The 20,117-nt window shown below is 40.4% G+C and overlaps 1 protein-coding gene across 4 annotated transcripts in view; it reads left to right on the plus strand.

Moving 5' to 3' along the window:
• The window catches only part of IRS1 (insulin receptor substrate 1), a 78,447-nt gene that overhangs the window by 7,647 nt on the left and 50,683 nt on the right, over positions 1–20,117 (plus strand). Inside the window, exon 2 of one of the 4 annotated variants that reach the window (XM_033859644.2) lies at positions 17,012–19,568. The exons of 2 other annotated variants lie outside the window; for them this stretch is intronic. The gene's annotated coding sequence lies outside the window, so the exon portion shown is untranslated. Of the gene's footprint in view, positions 1–13,786; positions 15,245–17,011; positions 19,569–20,117 lie in introns of those variants that run through there. One more of the 4 variants, XM_033859643.2, reaches the window with a different exon arrangement.

A 20,117-nucleotide genomic window follows, 5' to 3' on the forward strand; every position in this document is an offset into this window, starting at 1 on the left:
CTGAGCGGGCGGGGCAGCCGGGCTCTGATTGGCCCCGCCGGAGCCAATCAGCTCGAGCGTAGGCCGAGCCGCAGCAGGGGTGGGGAGGGGCCTCGGGCGAGGGTTGATTGGGGGCCTTGGTCCGGAGTCCGGGGGTGGTGGCGGGCCGGGCCTCCGTAGCCCACCCCTCTCCTTCCACCCCCTCCCTCTGGAGCCCACAGAACTGAGGCAAGTACACGCCCCCTCCACCCCCTCCCAGAGGATGTTATGCACTCGGCCTTATTCTTGTCCATCTAGACCAGAATCCTAAGAATGAGAAAGTCCAACCAGCCCACTGACAGAGGCCGGAAACACACGCTTCCTCTTATATTTAATTGAGAAAAATCCAGGCCGTGACCATGTGACGTGCCCCATTTTGTTTCCCTCCTCTCTTTACTACGGTTTACTACTACGCCACGTTCCTGTTCCTTCACCTTCCTGTCTTGAAATCTGCAAGCAGGAGGGAGCTCTACAGCACGTGGTTGTAGGATTGATTGGGTTGGCTCAAGATTTTTACATTTACTTCTCTTACTATTGGGAGGGAGGAGAGAAAAAAACGGAGTAGGAAATACAAATGCTGTGGCTGGCACCGTGTGGGGATCATTTGGAAAACACATTTGGCTTGAAATTACGTTAGGGTCAACCCTTTATTGAGTGCTTGCAGTTTGCAAAGCACCAAGCTAGATAAGATCAACAAAAACTGACCATCCTCGGCCCATGGGAGCTCACTGAGAAATGAAAACGTCTGATGTAGCTTGCTTGCAAATCGTGAGAATCTAGAAATTCGTTACAAGGGCTTGGGTAGGGTTCCTCACTGAGCTTGGAGGTAATGCTGCTTGCTTCTCAAAAACAGATTTGTCTTTTGACCAGTGACAGCCCTAGTGACAGCTCATCAGGGCAGGCTGGGCGCACTGATTTTGAAAGCTTGCTAGATTTGTGTTGTGCTCCCTCACATAACCAAAATTGTGTGAAATGTAGTACCAGATGAGATCGGAAATTTGTTCAGATTTGTCGTTTGTACAGTAAAGAGGGGAAATAACAAAGAGAAATACCATGGAAGTATTTTCTTCTCCCCATCCCTCTCAAATAAGCATTTCTCACCAGCCAGCAATCCCTGTTGCAATCACTGAATCATAAGCCCCAAAGGCAGCATTTTGAAACATCGCAGGTGAAAATGTAAGGAAGTAATTCTATGCCCCTGAGTAATTCTGTGCCCCAATACTGCTTCTGAGCAGGTGGGAGTGAGCTTCTCTGCTGTTCCAGAAAACTTTGAGCATCTAACAATCCTCTTAATTTCTGCCATTGTTTGGTTAGCTTTTTGTGTTAAACATAAATCCATAAAAAATTTCATATGTTGGAGTCATTTATCTGATTGCCCCCCAGATAAACACAGTATCTCCAAGATCGTCTTAAGAGTAAGAGACTTGGAATCCAAAAGGGCATACTTCCCTCCCTCCTCCTTTTTTTTTTTTTTTCTTTGTTTATCAGAATTCCCGGAAAGTAGTTTAATGCTATCTTGAATGATACAATGGAAAAAACAGCTTCTGGGAGCCAGAGATCTTGGGTTGTAGCACAGCCTGTGCCCTTCACTAAGCTGAGCGACCTTGAGAAAGTCACTTAATTTCTCTGTACATATTTCCTCACCAGTAACTGGAGAATTTTGTTCTAAATTATTCTAACTTCCTTTGCAGCTCTAAACGTAGGGATATTTTGGAGAAAATGACTGATATTCTTTAATGGGTCAGTTGTAATGAGGATTCTTTCTGAAGAAGCTATTGATGGGGTTGTAATGAAGTGCATTAGAATATACTGTTCTGTCCTGTTCTAACTCCTGGATCACTCTTTATGGTTTGATTCAGGACTGATTTTTAACCTTTCTTGTTTGGAGGGGGCATTTTCAGGTTTTAACAGACCTTAAGACAAACCTTCCTGACTACACCAGTCTAAATTTTTGGAACCTTCTCTAGACTGGATTCGGTTCCTCTCCCTCCTCCCTAAGGTCAGCTGTTGGAAGCATCCCTCCCCACCTGACAGTATAGGTCAGGCTTTAACCAATCCATGTCTATGACTTTATTCTGTTTATTATGTCGGAAATCACCCCTTCTTGCGCTGGTGGTCTGTTTATGGACAATGTTTCTCATTTGTTCCATCAGAATCCTTCAGTGAGGTATCCACTTGAGTGAATGGAGAGGAAATCTGAGAGGGCAATTGGGAACTATAGGAATTTGTGCACGGTTTTTTGTTTAGTTTTATTTTTCTCTGTTAGATGTGTGAAAAAGTTCTTGCTGGCAGAAATCATTGTTGTCCGACTTTGTGCTTCAGGATTTTTGATTGGTCATTTGAGCTCTACAGTGCTTTGCTGACCCAGTGTAATCCTGACTGTCCAGTTGCCAATGTATTCAGAGGTTCCTACCCTTTGGGCACCTCCATGTGTATTTCATAAATCATTAGAATAGTTTATTGACTTTTTCAATCAAAACTTCATTGACCTAATGCTTTTCCAATCCTCCTGCTATAATCATATATATTTCTTAGCTGTATAGTATATGAATGGTTCCTTTTATTTTGGTGGGTTGGTTGTTTTAGTATAATGGAACATTTCACAATTTTAAGGTTTTGTTTTGCTTTGTTTTAAAGAAATCCATTTCCTCAATTATTTCCTCATGTTAGGGAGTTACTGGAAATTGTATTCAAGGAAAATAGCTTCTTGTGGATTAGTTTGAAGTCAGTTTCACACTAAAGATTCTGTAACTTTTTTTCATACTAATACTTTTTTTTTTTTTGGCTGCGTTGGGTCTTCCTTGCTGTGCATGGGCTTTCTCTAGTTGTGGCGAGCGGGGGCTACTCTTCGTTGCGGTGCGTGGGCTTCTCATTGCAGTGGCTTCTCTTGTTGTGGAGCACGGGCTCTAGGCACGCGGACTTCAGTAGTTGTGGCTTGTGGGCTCTAGAGCTCAGGCTCAGTAGTTGTGGTGCACGGGCTTAGCCGCTCTGCGGCGTGTGGGATCTTCCCGGACTAGGGATCGAACCTGTTTCCCCTGCATTGGCAGGTGGATTCTTAACCACTGCGCCACCAGGGAAGTCCCCTAATACTTTTCTTGTGTTTAAAATAATAGATACTCTACCACATTTATAATTATGTAATTGACTTATTATTTCATTACCTTGTGAGTCCATAGCTATATGGCAAACTTTAAAAGTTCTTTTACAAAAAAAAAAAGTTCTTTTAAAAATGTTATAGAAACAGGCTCAGAAGTTGTAATCACATTGAATTTTAACTTAACAGAATTAAATTTTGATGTTGGTATGGTATAATTGTATACTCATTTCAAACTATTGTGAAATGTTTCAAAAAGAGTTGTTGTAAAGCTTTTTAAAATGATAGACTAGTAAATATAATCTTTTTGGTTCTATTCTTATCTGCCAGTATAGAAATGGTAGTATTTTCTCCCATTCTTTTTTTTTTTTTTTTTTTTTTTTTTGCGGTACGCGGGCCTCTCTGTTGTGGCCTCTGTGACCACTGTTGTGGCCTCTCCCGTTGCGGAGCACAGGCTCCGGACACGCAGGCTCAGCGGCCGTGGCTCACGGGCCCAGCCGCTCCGCGGCATGTGGGATCTTCCCGGACCGGGGCACGAACCCGTGTCCCCTGCCTCGGCAGGCGGACTCTCAACCACTGCGCCACCAGGGAAGCCGTCCCATTCTTAATTTATGGGACTAGGCGGAAGATAGATCAGATAAATATAAGGTACTGTCATCTACGGGAAGAGGAAAGTTTTCCATTTTAATAATCTTGCTGCAGGCTCTACTATCATCTATTTGTTAAAACAGATTTGGTTGGATAAATGTTATTTGTGCTTCTTCAATGAGTCAGTGATCTTTGAATAACAGAGCTTTTACAAATGATGTGTTTATGTTGAAAAGGCTGCTTTTCTTTTTCAACCCCCTTTCTGCATTTTCATGAATGATAGCAGTGGAATTAAATATGTGGGTCAGACTATCATTTTAACTGTATTTATCTTCAAGCAGGGAGGAGATTTTTGTGGTTTTGTTACCCTACCTTGAATATTTTATTAAGCTGTGTTGCCTTCATTGTCTTCCTTTGCCATTCCCTGTGTTTGTTGTTGCTGTTTTCCAGTCTGTGTCACACTGTCCACCATCACCCCTGGCCCTGTTGGAGCCAAACCCATATACACTGGTTGCTAATTGGTCGGGCTGAAGAAGATGCCAGTATAACCCAAGTTGTAGTAAAGAAAAAAGATGTTGATAAACTTCCCTCCCCCCCTTTTTTTCTGTTGACCAAAAAATACTTTGATGTGAGTTCTCTGATCCTCCCTGACATATTTAGGTCATGGTACTGAACGGTATCAGTTAATCTTGAGAAATTGATAGTTGTGTTATGTTTGTTGAAATGATCAAAGAGGCATTCTTTTGGTGTTGTTTTTCTTCATATATATCTAGTGTGGCAAACAAGTTATATTTTACACAGAAAGTCGTGATTCTTTTAGGAAGGTTATGATCTAAATGAGACAGGCAAAATTAAAAAAAAAAAAGACATTTGCTAAAAATAGAGCAGTTGAAGGTCTCTGAAATATTCAGTAATTACTATGTATTTAACTACTATTCAATATTCTCCAATGATGATCTCCCTGTTCTTTTAAAGATTATTAAAAGGGCTCTATGGGATATGAAACATAATCATACTTAGCCTTGAATTTTAGGGATTGTGGGAATAATCAGAAGAACTTTCCAGCTCCATTATTACAATAATGGAGGCCACCCACCTCCCAACCCCAAAATAACTGATCTGCCTTTGGCCAGACAGGCCCTAAACTATGATTCCCCTCCCCCACTTTGCCTCAATAAACACCATTGAGCACCTGTGGTATTCCAAATAACACGTATTTTGTTAAGAGGATGGGGATGAAGACATGGAAACGAGGACAAAAATGGGAGCGAGGAGGATTCATCCAAGTAGTTACCAAGTTTGTTATGGCACAGCTTACTTGGGGGGAAAAATTGAGATTCAGAAGGTGCAGTCCGTGAAAATCTGCATTTTTCCTATACTTACAGGGCTAAAGTGCCCATCTGTCTTAAAGTTTTGCAGCTATCTAACCACGGCTTCCTGCCTCACCATAGCACAAGCATACTTAAATAGTTTATAAGGCTGTTGAAACTCTCCTTTGGGAGAATGGTGCATTTTCGGCCATTCTGCTAGCAAACATAATATTTACAAGAAGCAAGAAAAAGATATCTTTGGTCTAAGTGAAGCAGCCAGGAGAGGGGTCCAGGTGTTAAACGTGCAGGAGTTTTGTGAGTACTTGTCACGGGTTGGTCAGTGTTAGGAAACATGGGGTGAAGATGAGGGCTGCAAAAGAAATTGTAAAATCTTTTCTTTTGGTCTTAGAAGCTCTATTATTCAAGGACTTTTTCTCCCCCTTTGGGTAGGTGGTTTTTATTTTTAGTAGTGAAAACCTCTAAGCCTCTGACCTCTGGTTCCTGTGCTTGCTTCTGGCGGGAAGTATAATCTTCTTTGAGATATTGCCACTTCTCTTTTTTAAGCTTTCTCTCTCTCTCTCTCTCTCTATTTGTTTTGATGGTGTGCAGTCATACTTGTTTTTAAGCTTATAGTAGTTTCTTCCAGAAACATTAAAAAGCATTTTTTTAAAGACCACCAAGTTTTATGATAGTTTGCTGTATCTATTCACACTATTCTTTTCGTTAATATTTTGGTATAGGCAATGCATGCATGTGCTGTAAGTTTCAAGTGGTTTAAACTTTTTTTTAAAGGTATAGAGTGAAAATGAAGCCTTCCTCCCACTCCAGTTCCCCAGCTTCTCTTCTCAGAAGCCACCACCAATGCTCGTTTTTTGTTTATCTTTCCAGAGATGAGCTGCTCATAAAATTTCAAGCTTAGTAATAGAAAGTTGGGTAAATGCCCAACAGCTCAGTCTTCCATGGAAGAACACACGCAGACCCCACATTTCTACACGAAAGGATCACAGCAGACAATATACCTCTTACAGTAGACTCACTGCTTTGTTTTTGTTAAAGGGAAAAAGAAAAGTACTCTTTATTTTCCATGCCTCTTTTGAATACTCAGGTTAAAAGAAGTACCTAACCCACAAAGGAGGAAAAGCATTAGTTAAGAAATGGTCACCTTTTCTAACATTGAGGTGTTTGTGCTAATTGATGGAGAAGGAGAAGGTGTCTAAATTTTCAAATTTTCATGGTATTACTCAAGTATTCGTCACCCAACCCCCTTAGCCCCCCACCCCAAGACTGAATGAATAACTAGTTCTTAATATAGTGTAGTAGGATTAAGTATAAAGGTTAAGGATCTTTGTGAAGACTTTCTGGACACTAGGGTCTCATAGTTTTGAGAGTTCAAATGAATTAATGCCTCTTGCTGGATGACTGAGAGCTAGAAGTTCACCTCTGAGAAAAACATAAAAAGTGACTGCTTGGAGCTTCTAGTAGCGGAGGCTGTTGTCTATATTTTTAATGCCATTGGTGGTTGGTGAAAATATTCATACTATTTTCCTAGAGTAGAGAATTATACTTTCTAACAGTCCTCAGGCGGCTCACACAGGACTGGAATTGAAATGTTGTCCTGGAAAGGCACCCAGAGCCCCGAGGACATGAGGCATCTTGAACGACCCCTCTGCCTCTTCACCAAGACTGCCCTTTTCCCATGGACACAGGAAGCTGGACCGGATGAGAACTTAAACTTGAGTGAGGAGAGATGGGGAGCAATGACTGAAATGGAGTCAAAGACTTTCAAATGGGTTGAAAGAGGTTTTCCCACCTGAGCACAAGCCCAGATCTGGGTAATGCAGGGTTGCTAATTATTGGAAAGCAAACCCAAAGGGTTGGCAACATCCCACTCAAAACCAAAGCAGGGCTTTTAACTCTTTGCCCCAGATCTTCTACCAGGCCGTATTTACCTTTTTCTTTTACCAGAATCCCCAATGTCTTAAATGTTCCTGAGGTTACAAAACAAAACAAAATGGGGCCACTGTATAAAGTATGTCATGGTAGAGGGAGGGGAGGGAGATCCCTAAAGTGTTTTGAGGGGCTGGCTGAGTGAGGGTATTTATAGCCCAGTCTTGGCAACTCCTACCTACCCCACTCAACTCCTCCCTTTACTGCTGTTTTTGCCCCCTTTCCCAATTCCAGTGCATGCTTTAAACCACAGCTAAACAATAATATTCTTTCAAAGTTGATCCCATTCCTCTGGTTAGATTAAGGAATATAAATATTACATTTTCTTTTTAAAGAATGGGTAATGACTTAATTTCTGAAAATATTTTACCTCCACTAGTAGGGTGCCCTGGACATTGGGATTATAGTTAAAACTTTCCCTTTTGCCTAAACTTTACAGCGTGTGTGTGTGTGTGTGTGTGTGTGTGTGTGTGTGTGTGGGTGGGTGGGTGTCTGCGTGCGCGCGTGTGCGTGGCGGGGGGAGTGGGGAGGTGCGGCAGAGGGTTAGGATATGGAAACTATAGTCCAGTAAAAAGGGTTCTATTCCTAAAACTAGGTCTTTAAAGGTATCTTGCAGCCTGAGCCTTGGTCCCTCGCAAGTCCCTGCAAGGGACGACCTTTAGAAAGTGTGCGGGCTTGCTGTTTCTCGGGCCTTTGAACCAGGTGAGGAATGTGTCTCAAGACGGAAAAATGAATGGTTGGTGCTTTTAGCCTCCAGCTTGAAACTCGCAGGAGGAATGTTTTTGTCCCTTCAGAGCCTGCTTCCCAGCCACCAGGGCTCTTGGAAAGCATCTTTGCAGGATGAAGTCCTCAACAAAAACCCATGCCACATACTGGACCGAATGTTAATATCATGACCTGGTATGAGTGTGTTTTGTGTTTGGTAATTGCAATCATTGTTGCTTTTGTTGTGGTCACCCATTTACAATGCTTGGTGTCAGTTTATTTATCTCTTGTAAAAATAAAATACAGTGTGTGTGTGTGTGTGTGTGTGTGTGTGTGTGTGTGTGTGTGTGAAAACAAAAACAAAAACAAAAACAAAAAAAACCCCATGCCACCCAATTCGATCTAATTCACAAGCTACTTTTCGGTGGATTTTAAATGAATGTCTCTTCTCTAAGAATAGAACCCCATTCTATGGCTTCCTCACCACCCCAACTGAGATGATTTATGGTTACTCATGAGATAAGGAAACTTCAGGCTTTTTTTTGGCTTGGGGAATATTATTTTAAAAAATAGTGGCAGGAGGTATTTAGGGACATAAATAAAGAGTTCTTAGCTCTGATGAGTTCAGAATGGATTTCACCATCTGTAAAATTGCATTTGCAATATAAAATCAATACATTTAAATGATCAAAGAAAACATTTAGAGTATTCGATTTGCTGGGTTCCAGTGTACCTAGCACCCAGTCTCTTTCCTTTCTTGTAGAAAGCTTACCCCTTCCTGAGAGATGATGGAAACCCCTGTCCTGGCTCTAATTACTGGATTAATGCTACTCCTTCCTACTAAAAATTGTAAACTGTTTGAGAGTAGTGTCACTAATTGTTTCATGACTCCAGCATCTGTGGAGGTGCACACAAAATGCTTGCCGAGTTAAAAATTTGTATATCAACAAACAGTTCTGGAGAGAGTTGTTGAACCAAGGAGAAGACGGCTTTAGAAAAATTCCAAACAAAAACAATACTGTTGGATATATTTTGAGTACCTCAAGCCATTTCATTTGCCTAATATTTAAAAAATCATATTCAGATTTAACAATATATTTTTTAAAATAGTCAAACAAAATTACAGGAGTCTTTGCAATCTGATATGACCGGATATGAAAACTTGGGGAAAATTAATTACAGCTGCCTCATTGCTGTGTCTGAAATCCTTGGAAACTTCCTCTGTTCCCCCAAACCATTCTTTTAAAGATTGACAGAAACTTTGCTTTGTTTTGACAAGATTTATTTCTTTGCTTCCAACAGTAGTTCATCAACTTTTATTCTGCTAATAGAGTTCTTCTGATGTTAATTGTAGCCTACTGATCTAGGTCAGAGCATAGCATTTTCACCGAGGTTTAAGATATCAAAAGCAATGAGAAAAGTATTTGAAAAATAATTATTGTATCATAGTTACCTCTATTTTTAAAAAGAAGCCAGTTGTTAAGTATTTGATTCATAGAGTAGCCTTCTGATTTGTCCCTATGCTCATTCTTTTTCTTCCACTCCAGTATATTGTTGCTAATTAGCCCTTCTACTAAAATATAGGTAAGGTCTGGGAAAAGGAATTAAATTTTAACGACTCCATTTTGCAAGTGTGGTACTTCTTACTACTCTGCTAAAAAGTTACCTTGGTCTCAGCAATTGACCCTAATTGCCAAGATGTGAGACTTTTCCCCTGTTTCCGCTCTTGATTAAGCGTGGGCTAGTTTGATGAGTAGAATGTATGTTCTAAACTAGCTATTCAGCTATTATAGCAATTCTTTTTAAACATTGCTTGAAATTTTAAGTATTACGCTAACAATTAACATCCAAGCAATTTTACATATAGCAAAACATTTGTCATCCTTTCATTATAAAACTCCACAAGTCCCCAGGATCTGTAACATAAATGTGTTCTATTTTATTTTAAATAGGACTTCAGTTTTCTTGGTCCTGCACAGTCACATTGGCATTCAGGCTACTTTCTAAAATTTGCAAGTGTTTCCAGTGGGTATGTGTCGGGTATTGAGCTAGGCTATTTTTCTCTCTGCCAAGGTGGTTGACTGGGTTTACATGCTTAGTGCAATGTGTCTGGCATTTGGTTGACACTATTTGTTGTAGATACTGAATGAATGAATGTGGGACCATATGTTTTTAAACCACAGTGTGGGAAAGGTGCCAACACCTCATTTATCTGGAGAGCAGAATCCTATTCTATTCAGGAGGACAGAGAGTTTTTCTTAGCTACGTTACCACTGTCTGACACTTGGTGGTACTTCTTGTCTTACATGTTTCCATTCATTCCATAATTAAACTGTTGTAATTACTGAACCTGGAAGTTTGAAGAAATCATAACTGGTCTTGAAGATAGTTTTGGGGAATCGCCAAGGACTCAAAATGTTTGTAGTTGTGGTTAATGAATGCAACAAGGAGTTAGTGAGATACTACTGAGTGTCAGGCATATCCCTAAGTTTTTGAGTTACAACTGTAAAGAAAACACATGAAAATTCAGACCCTCATAGAGCTTTTTTTCATGAGGACTGGTTGAGGGAGAGGCTAGAGAGGATCAGCCTTCTCGGGGGACAAATAACATCCACTGAGAGAAGGAATAGGGATACTGGCCCTTTTTCTGGACTTGAGGGGTTGACATTGATTTGTTCATGTACTTTAAAACTCATCACGTCCTTTGGCCTGGATCTAAGTACGTCATTTGTACTCCTTGGGGTTTTTCAGTCATGATTAAGGTTGCCTTGTGACTCACAAATGAAGCAAAGTCAGATTTTCCTGATGTCAAAGGGCAGGATTTGAAAGAGGGAAGTAAGACTTGAAATTCGTGTGTGTCTGCTTGAGAGAAGATTGTCTTAGGTGAAAGGCAAGATCTAGAACAGATGACACCATGGGAAGGGTGTGCGGGGTGTGTGATGTCTCCAGGAGGCCCTGGAAAAGACTGGCCACAGCTGTGGCCACCACTGTGTGTTGGGCCACATGTGTGTGCTGGTGTCATGAACCACAGCTATGTCGTAGTTTTGGATGGTAGTATTGATAGTTTTCACTGCGTACTAAGAGGTTTCTTTTGAAGACTATTATGCAAAGCTGGTAATTTGTCATACCAATTCTTTTCTGAAGTTTTGGTTGAAAATTCTGTTGGACAATTATTTAATATGTTTGCTTTTCTCTACATTTATTCCTTATACAAAATGTGAGGAAAGACCAATATCTTGAAACTACTCTTTAAAAAATATTTCTATTTTGCTGTTACTGTGTAATTTACTAATAAGGATCTTCAGGTATGTTCCTGTTACATCCATACATCACGAGAGTAAATTCCACCATTTTGAGGTAACTTTTCTAGTGGTTACCAGCTTTTATGGTGACGAAATCTGAGATTATTTCCCTCATTCTTTTTTTTTTTTTTTTTTTGCGTTACGCGGGCCTCTCACTGTAGTGGCCTCTCCCGTTGCAGAGTACGGGCTCCGGACGCGCAGGCTCAGCGGCCATGGCTCACGGGCCCAGCCACTCCGCGGCATGTGGGATCTTCCCGTACCGGGGCACGAACCCGTGTCCCCTGCCTCGGCAGGCGGACTCTCGACCACTGCACCACCAGGGAAGCCCTATTTCCCTCATTCTGACTTTAGTAGTGGTGACAAGTGATGACCCTTGTCCTTTTATTTTTTTGTAAATTGAATATGAGTTATATTTTTATCAGGAGATTTAAATTTATGTAGTAAAAAAAAACTTTTGTAAGGTTCTAAAAACAAATTAAAGATAAAACAATGAATACATTTAAACGTGCAGAAGATAAAACAAGAAATCATAACAACATTGGTACTGTTATTAATCAGTTTGCTAAAAGAGGAAATAAGACTGGAAATGAATTTAAACAGAAATTCGTAGAAGAAAATAGGCCATAAACATAAAATATTTCATAAGTGATTGGATAATGCTCATGAAACTGAATATGACTTTCTGGGTTTCAAATATAATATATTAAATAAATAAATAAATATTTATATATATCAATATATTAAATAAATAAATAAATATAATATATACCAATATTTAATTGCTTAAATTTAATTGTAGAGCCAGTTGCCTCTGAAAGAAATTTTGCATCATCCAACTTTTCTATAAAAAATCAATAATTATATCAAATACAGTTTACAATTTGGGGTTCTCTAAAGTGGCCAAGAAACTTAAAGTTGTTTGAAAACCATTTAGAGAGCAGAATACATGAATATTTTTATAATTAACTAAACTTGTTTTATTGCTCATTATTAACTCAGTAGTATTTTTTTTAAGCATTTCCTTACTTTCTGTTATTATAAGATACTCCATGATCATCTTATTTGTTTCCTGCCCCAGTCCTAGAATCATCGGTTTCTCCAAGGAGCCCTTATTCCTTTTATTGGAGAATTGTATTAGAAACCAAGATCTTGGCACTAGATGTGTTTGTTCCTACTGGGATGTTATTTCTTTTTTGCCCTCTCAGCTGTCAGAGTAAGGAAATGTGTGTGTGTATACTAACCCATATATATATACACATATGTATAAAAATTTCTGCATGTAACCATCTGTAACTATACTAAGCTAAGCATGAGTTCATACTAATGTATAAACTCTAATAAATTTCTGTATGGATTATTCTAGCCTCCTTCCCTTGCTTATCTGCACCTCCCACCCCAAAAGTGAGAAACCTGGCTGTCACCATCCTTCATCCATTTACTTATTTGTTCAGTTCCACTACATATATGTACATAGAAGTGTCAGAATTGTCAACCCATGGCCTATAGGAAATGACTTTATCAACTAGAGTGCAGTTTCTTTTGCCTTTAGTTTTGTAGATGTGCCTGTTTCCAGTTACCTAGGTCAGCACCTGATAATCTCCACATGCTTCAGTGAGGTTGCTTCATGCATCTGTAATACATCTAGGTGCTTCGGTCACATTCTACATTCCACCCGTAATCACTGATCTCTCAAATTAAAAAAAAAAAAATTTGCATACACTTAAGGCTTACTCTTTTTGCTATCAAGTTCTAAGTTTTGACAAATGCTTAATGTCTTGTGTTTACCATTACAGTATCATGCAGAACAGTTTCACTATCCTAAAAATTACCTGCGCTTCCCTGTTTAAACCTCCTCCCCTCTCCTCAGCCTCTGGGGATAAACCACTGATCTGTTTAGCATCTCTGTAGTTTTGACTTCTCCAGAATGTTATATAATTGGAATCACACAGTGCGTACATTTACCAGACTGGCTTCTTATGCGTAGCAGTATGCTCTTAAGATTCATCCACGTCGGGCTTCCCTGGTGGCGCGGTGGTTGGGAGTCCGCCTGCCGATGCAGGGGGCGCGGGTTCGTGTCCCGGTCCGGGAAGATCCCACATGTCGCGGAGCGGCTGGGCCCGTGAGCCATGGCCGCTGAGCCTGCGCGTGCGGAGCCTGTGCTCTGCAGAGGGAGAGGCCACAACAGTGAGAGGCCCGCGCACCGCAAAAAAAAAAAAAGGATTCATCCATGTCCTTTTTTATGGCTTGACAGTTTCATTTCTTTTTATTGGGGAATAATATTCCATTGTATGGATGTACCACAGTTTGTTTATCCAGACCATTGACCTTTTATGAGATGTTTTCCTACATGTGTTTGAAGACCTTTGTGAAGTCATCTCTCAGTTTTCCCTTCATATTCACCATTATTAAGTTTTAGTTGGCATTCTGACTTCTCAAACCTTCAGTCAGTTTTGTGGTTCTTTCCAAAACCTGTAAAATATTCTGTATCTTTTTCCTGCCCAGAATTGGCCAGCATTCTGGAGTAGAGTGTTTCAGACCAACCCAGGGTACAGTTGGAGATTTGCTTTCTGATTTCTTCAGTTCTCCCCCATTTTAATCTGCTTGTGTCAGTGTTTATTTGTTCAGTGGCAGCAGAACGTTTTAGATTTTTGTATCACGTTGGAGCCACTGTGATCACCTTCTTAAGCTCTCTTGCTTCAAGGACCTAGCTGGTTGGATTTTTTTAAACAGTCACATGAATCCTTCTACTAGTAGTCTTTTAAAAAATATTTTATAATATTGCCTCACTATAGATATTTACAAAATCCATTTTTCTCTTACAGTGATTGTTTCCCAGGTCTCAGGGGATCAAGTTAATCCACTTCATGTGAGCTTGGTCATCATCGATTCTGGACATCCAGTAGGAATCTGGAACTGGCCAGGCATTCCCGTCTGATCTGGGTTCTGGGTGGTTCACACAAGGCAGCCACAAGGTTCATCGCTGTCTGGACTTGTAGTCTGGGGACAGGGCTTTCCTTCCTGGACTGCAGAATTGTTCCTGGCTCATAAAGGGGCCACTCTGTGAGAATCTGTGCTTATCACCCTGGTGTGAAAAAAGGCAGCTACTTAGCAATTGGCTAAAAGGGGCACGAAGAGCCTATTTATAGAATCTCTCAACACTTAACAAAAATTTTTGAGCATTTACTATAATTCAAGGTGAAGTCAACCTTAAGGCTACTCTCCTAGGGTGACTTCCATTGACCAGGGTAAAACCCCTTCTTACCCAGCTGGGGTGGATGTGCTCTGGGGCAGGTAACTAGAGGAGGGAGTGATAAGAGGGTCATAAAGGCACAGATGTTTGGTTCAAATACCATAAAATCCCAGGCCGTTTATCGTTTATGTTCTGTGCCATAGTCCCATTCCACAGTCTTTTTTTTTTCTTTAAAAACACAGACGTTGATGTTTTTTCTCTCTTTCTCTGAAATGGTCTCAGCTTGTTGTGTGATTCTGGCAATAGAATTCCTGACATACTAGATCGTAAAGATTATAGCTAGGTGTCTTTTATACCTGTGTGCATGTCTCCATGTATTTTATCCTTGGGTTACATGAGTAATTTTTCAAACACATTCCCGTATAATCAGTTTTGTTGTCTGTACCTGTTGACTATGAAAGCCCTTGGAAGAGTTGTTTAAAAGACCTAGGGGTTTCTTGAAACACATCCTTTTCACCAAAATGACTCTCTGAACAAGAGCTATTTTTAAGACTGTTTAAAAATTAACTGACCTGAAATAAATCTTATGTTCTTTTGTGAACTATATATTAAAAATAGGCATCTATATCTGCTAATGGCTTTTGTTTCAAAATTTCCAGAAATATCCAAATAGAGTGCTGTAGGTCATTGACTAGGGACATTCATGGGATCCTCCATAGAATTCCTGGGGCTGCTGGATTTTGCACGTTCTCGATTGCCACCAAAGCCTAAGAGGAATTGGTGTGACTGGACTATATTTGCATTTAGAGTGTTAGCAAGCCTCCAGAGTACATATGCTGGGCTATTTATGAAACAACTTCAGCTGACAGCTGAAGATCAGAAGATTCTATTTTGGGACGTGTCCTAAATGTGAGGTTCTGTGGTGAAAAAAATTTAGTGTCCTACAGATAAGAATACTTAAAACAGGAAGCAATGGTAATTTACTGCATCCTGTATAAGTATCCTTATCAGTCTGATAAGCTTTTGGTTTCAGTTCTGCTTTCCTGATTTCTTTTCCTGTAATCAGCTTCTATAAGAGGATTAAAAAGAGGGGGGGGGGGCCGGGGGGGGGGGTTCAGGGGTCCAGAGAGAATTTACCAGCATCATTTTTCCTGTCTTGATAAGACTCTTTTATTTCCTACCACTCGATGGTATTTACTCTGTTAAGAGCCGTGTACTATGGTTCACTCATCCCATTGGCTCATCTACTGTGTTTATGCCTATAGGATTGCTTCTGTATATATTGTAATGCAAGGCTAGGTTGCCTATCATACAGGAAAGGTTGAATGATATGACAGAACCAGCATGGGCAGGAAAAGAGGAGATGTAAATTGTATTCCTGATTCGGCCACTTCCTGGGATCCAGCATTCTTTGACCTAATTTTCTGGTCCATAAAATTGGATGCAGTGATAATTTCCCCAATCTGTCTTACAGTTTTGTTTGGATCAAGTAAAAGTGCAGGTGTAAACTATGAATTGCCTTTCGAGCCTAAGGTTTGCAGTGGTTTGAGTTTCAATCCCACCACTCCCCTTTTGCCCTTAGAACACAAGGGTGCTTTTGGTATATGTTCTTTCCTTATTAAAAATACTTTTCAAATTCAGTGAGCTTCTTAGACATCTTGGCTGGACCGGGTATATTGTAATTGAGTGCCTGAAAAGATGCATTGACTCTGACTCTCCAGTTCAGATATTTGTTTCATGAAGCTTGAGTGTATTGTACAGTGAAATTCTAGGAAACTGGGTTGCATTTATTAGCTGGGCATAGAAAAAATAAAGTTCTACACGTGGGCTAAATTATTTTATAAGCTGAAAGTATAAATCAGGATTAAAGACTGAAATGTATTTATTAAATTTTAAAAGGAAGTATGTACATGCATTTTATAGTTCCTGTGGATTTAATTATGTACTAAATATGGAAAATAAAAGTATTACTGGGTGGTGATGAATGTTTTCTTCCATAAAATTCTTGTTGATAAATATCTCTACTCTGGAGTCTCAGCACCCTTTGCCAGAGAGACCTGGTGTTCCTTGCTGTGCTGGGCAGAAGGGTGACCATCTTGAAGTGATAGGGAAAGGAAAGAATGACTCACCCACTTAGTGAAGGAACTAGATGAGCTCTTAAAGTTGGTCCTAGAATCTCAATGGTACAATTTACCAGTGCTAAAGAAAGGAAGCTTGGAGAGTGAAAGCTCCAATAGCTGAAAGAGTGCTACTTTACTCTTGATGGGATAAAATGGCTTTGGTGGTGTTGGCTGTGTTGTGACTTTGAAAGTACCCACTTCCCCCCAACCCCTGCCACAGGGGAGAGTGAGTATTCAGGTGTGAGCTCATTCTTGGTCCCGACTTGCGTTTGTCAAGGTCACGGGTTTTGTGGAAGGATAATGGCGATAGGGTACACATAGCTGTAGAGGAGTTTCCTGCAGGGTGCCCTTTCCAATGCTCAAGTGCAAAGCATTAGTTAGCTATCCAGAACGATAATTTCAGGGGCTCATTAGGCGCATTTGTAGTCCAAAATTCAGAGCCTGTGGCTCCATTGGTCAAGGAGAAAGGAAATAGAGAAAAAATGAGAACAAAGGGGTAAGTTGGAGGAGATGTAAAATTGTATGACACTTTGGGAGCTAGTCATTGGCCATAGTTAGTTAATGATTGATAACTAACCAGAGGTCAGGAGTTAGAATTTTAGTTATTTTGCTATTTTGTTTTCTATGTAGAGTGGATTATATAAACTGTTGTATGAGTCTCTAGAATTTATTAAGAAAAATATTAGGGCTGTTAAGTGTCCTTAAAGATGATAAAGCTGAAAATGTTCATTTTATAGATAAACTCGGGCCCAGAGAAGTTGAGTAACTTGCTCAGGATGACACAGCTGTTTTGTGGTAGCATCACCAAGAACTCCAATGTATCATCTCCAGCTTGATGCTTTTCCCCGTGCTATACTCCATACTGATGTGCGTGTGTATAATGCTTTGTCTATTTTAATTTACATACATATTAAAATATATTACGCATATGTTACATATTCACCTTTATATGTGGGCTCCGTGTGGGGGTGTGTTACAGATTTAATTGTTCGTTCATTTGTTCCTCACATATTTTTAATGCCAGGCACTGTTTTGGGTTCTGGGAATATGGCTGGGGAATAAGATTTAGTTTCTGTCCTCATGGAGTTTATATTCTAGTGGGACAAACAGACAATAAACAGATAAAGTTATTTCAAATGGTGATAAGTACTCTTAGGAAAAAACCAAGCAGAGTAGAGGAGTTGGTGGGCAAAGTATATGATCATGAATTTATCAAAGAAGCTAAGTGGACCACACTCAGATTTAGTTTTAATTTATTATTTTTGAGGGTTGTTTTGAAAAATTCTATGGGGCAGGAAGCATTCAAAGTTTCAAAGATATGTTGGGAAAAAATTGTAATTTATGAGAATAATTAAAGGATTTAAAAGATTGCTCGTTAAATGAAGTTTCCTCTTTTATATGTAGAGTGTTTGATTATTAGCCCTGCTTGAAAATAATTTATGAACACTGGTAATTAACTGCCTGTATCTATGATTTAGTCAACCGTTACCATAAAGTTTTAAAAATGCATTTATGACTACTGGGATTTTATTAGTGCTCTTTTTTCAACCTCCTGTTTCCTTTCTGGGAGAGGAGTATGTTTCCTAGTGCCTATGCTTCTCATATAGAAGAGCAGTGAAAACTGTGATGCTCTATTTTACACAACTTGAAAGGGTGTATCTTACGCAATAGGAAGGCAATCAGTGGACGATATGTCTTAACTAAGATAAATGTATGCTTGTTATCAGTGGAACCCGGAGTTCATTCAGAAAAGTTGGAAGACTATTGCATTGGCTTATGACTTGTTGTATGCACCTGTTTGCCCAGAGTCATAGATGCAAAGTTTTTTAGAGAGAACAACTAGGAATCCCTCCCTATTATCTCCCCCTTTTCCAATAAAAGGATCACTTTATTAAAGTACTTTGATGTTATGATGATGGGTTGATAAGTTGTTGCTTTTCAAATGGAAGGTCTCTAGCCTCCTGTGAAACTCTTAGGAAGCCTGAAATGACACATCCTGCGTGTCTAGGTCTTCCGTGCATTGACTGGTTAGCTGGATGGCCAGGCCCAGAAGTGGCTCTGTGGTTCCATGGGGTGCTGGAGGCCTGCAGTACTTTGGTCTAATGTTTGAACTTCCTGAAGACAGCCTGGACATTCTTCTTTTCTTTTTTTTTTTTTTTTTTTTTTGCGGTACTCGGGCCTCTCACTGCTGTGGCCTCTCCCATTGCGGAGCACAGGCTCTGGACGCGCAGGCTCAGCGGCCATGGCTCACGGGCCCAGCCGCTCCGCAGCATGTGGGATCTTCCCGAACCGGGGCACGAACCCGGGTCCCCTGCATCAGCAAGCGGACTCTCAACCACTGCGCCACCAGGGAAGCCCAGCCTGGGCAGTCTTGATTGAGCTTCCTTTTCCTTGTTAATCACTGATCATACGAACCTGGCCTGGCCTGATTTTTTTTTTTTTTCCTTCTTCGGTACGCGGGCCTCTCACTGCTGTGGCCACTCCCGTTGCGGAGCACAGGCTCTGGACGCGCAGGCTCAGCGGCCATGGCTCACAGGCCCAGCCGCTCCGCGGCATGTGGGATCTTCCCGGACCGGGGCACGAACCCCTGTCCGCTGCATTGGCAGGAGGACTCTCAACCACTGCACCACCAGGGAAGCCCTGAACTGGCCTGATGTTAATGTCCATGTTCTGCATTGCCAGTGTCCATCCTTGGCTGGGCAAGGGCTGGTGTCCTTAGTTGTCTTCCGTTTCATTGTTCATAACTCTTTTCTGACTCTGTACAGTTTACTGCAATCTTCGGCACATCTTCAATGCTTTAAGAGCATTCTTGCGGTCATAGAGCGATTTGGCAGCCTTGGACTAGGAGAACTCTAGTACCAGTTTCTAGGTTCTGATCGTCTCTTCAGTTGCATAAACAGTATTGAAATATATAGAATAGAGTTTCATAAAATACGTAGAATATGAGTGGTCCTTTTATGCAAAGAACTATTACAGCGCTGTTGGAGAATGGGTCACAGAAGGTACCAGCTATCCTGCCTCCGTCAGCTCTGATGACTTTCAAGAAGAACCAAGATCTTAGTGAACTTCTGAGGGCATCCAAAATGGTAATAGCCAAATAACAAGGCCCTACTGTATAGCACAGGGAACTGTATTCAATATCCTGTGATAAACCATAATGGAAAAGAATGTAAAAAAAAGAATTGTCTATATGTGTGTAACTGAGTCACTTTGCTGCACAGCAGAGATTGGTACAAGATTGTAAATCAACAATACTTGAATAAAAAAAAATTTAAAAATAAATAAAAAAACAAATTGGTCATAGCCACGGTCTAGTTTCCGATGGATTTTAAGGCCAGCAAATACAGAAGAGTGCTCAAGACAGTTTTGCCAGTCAACTCTTGGCATATTATGTAGTACACAAACACTTCTGCCTTTGATTAGCCCTTTGGCTGTGGTTCGCTTTGTTTTCATCTTATCAATGATTATTTGCTTTTTTTCCTTCAGTCTTTTTTAAAATTTAATTTAATTTATTTATTTATACAGCAGGTTCTTATTAGTTATCTATTTTATACATATTAGTGTATATATGTCAATCCCAATCTCCCAATTCATCCCACCACCACCACCACTTCCCCTGGCTTTGCCCCCTTGGTGTCCATACGTCTGTTCTCTGCATCTGTGTCTATTTCTGCCTTGCAAATGGGCTCATCTGTACCATTTTTCTAGATCCCACATATATGCGTTAGTATAGAATATTTGTTTTTCTCTTTCTGACTTACTTCACACTGTATGACAGTCTCTAGGTCCATCCACGTCTCTACAAATGACCCAATTTTGTTCCATTTTGTGGCTAATACTCCA

The sequence above is a fragment of the Tursiops truncatus genome, chromosome 7 (genome assembly GCF_011762595.2).
Source record: "Tursiops truncatus isolate mTurTru1 chromosome 7, mTurTru1.mat.Y, whole genome shotgun sequence".
Lineage (NCBI taxonomy): Eukaryota > Metazoa > Chordata > Mammalia > Artiodactyla > Delphinidae > Tursiops > Tursiops truncatus.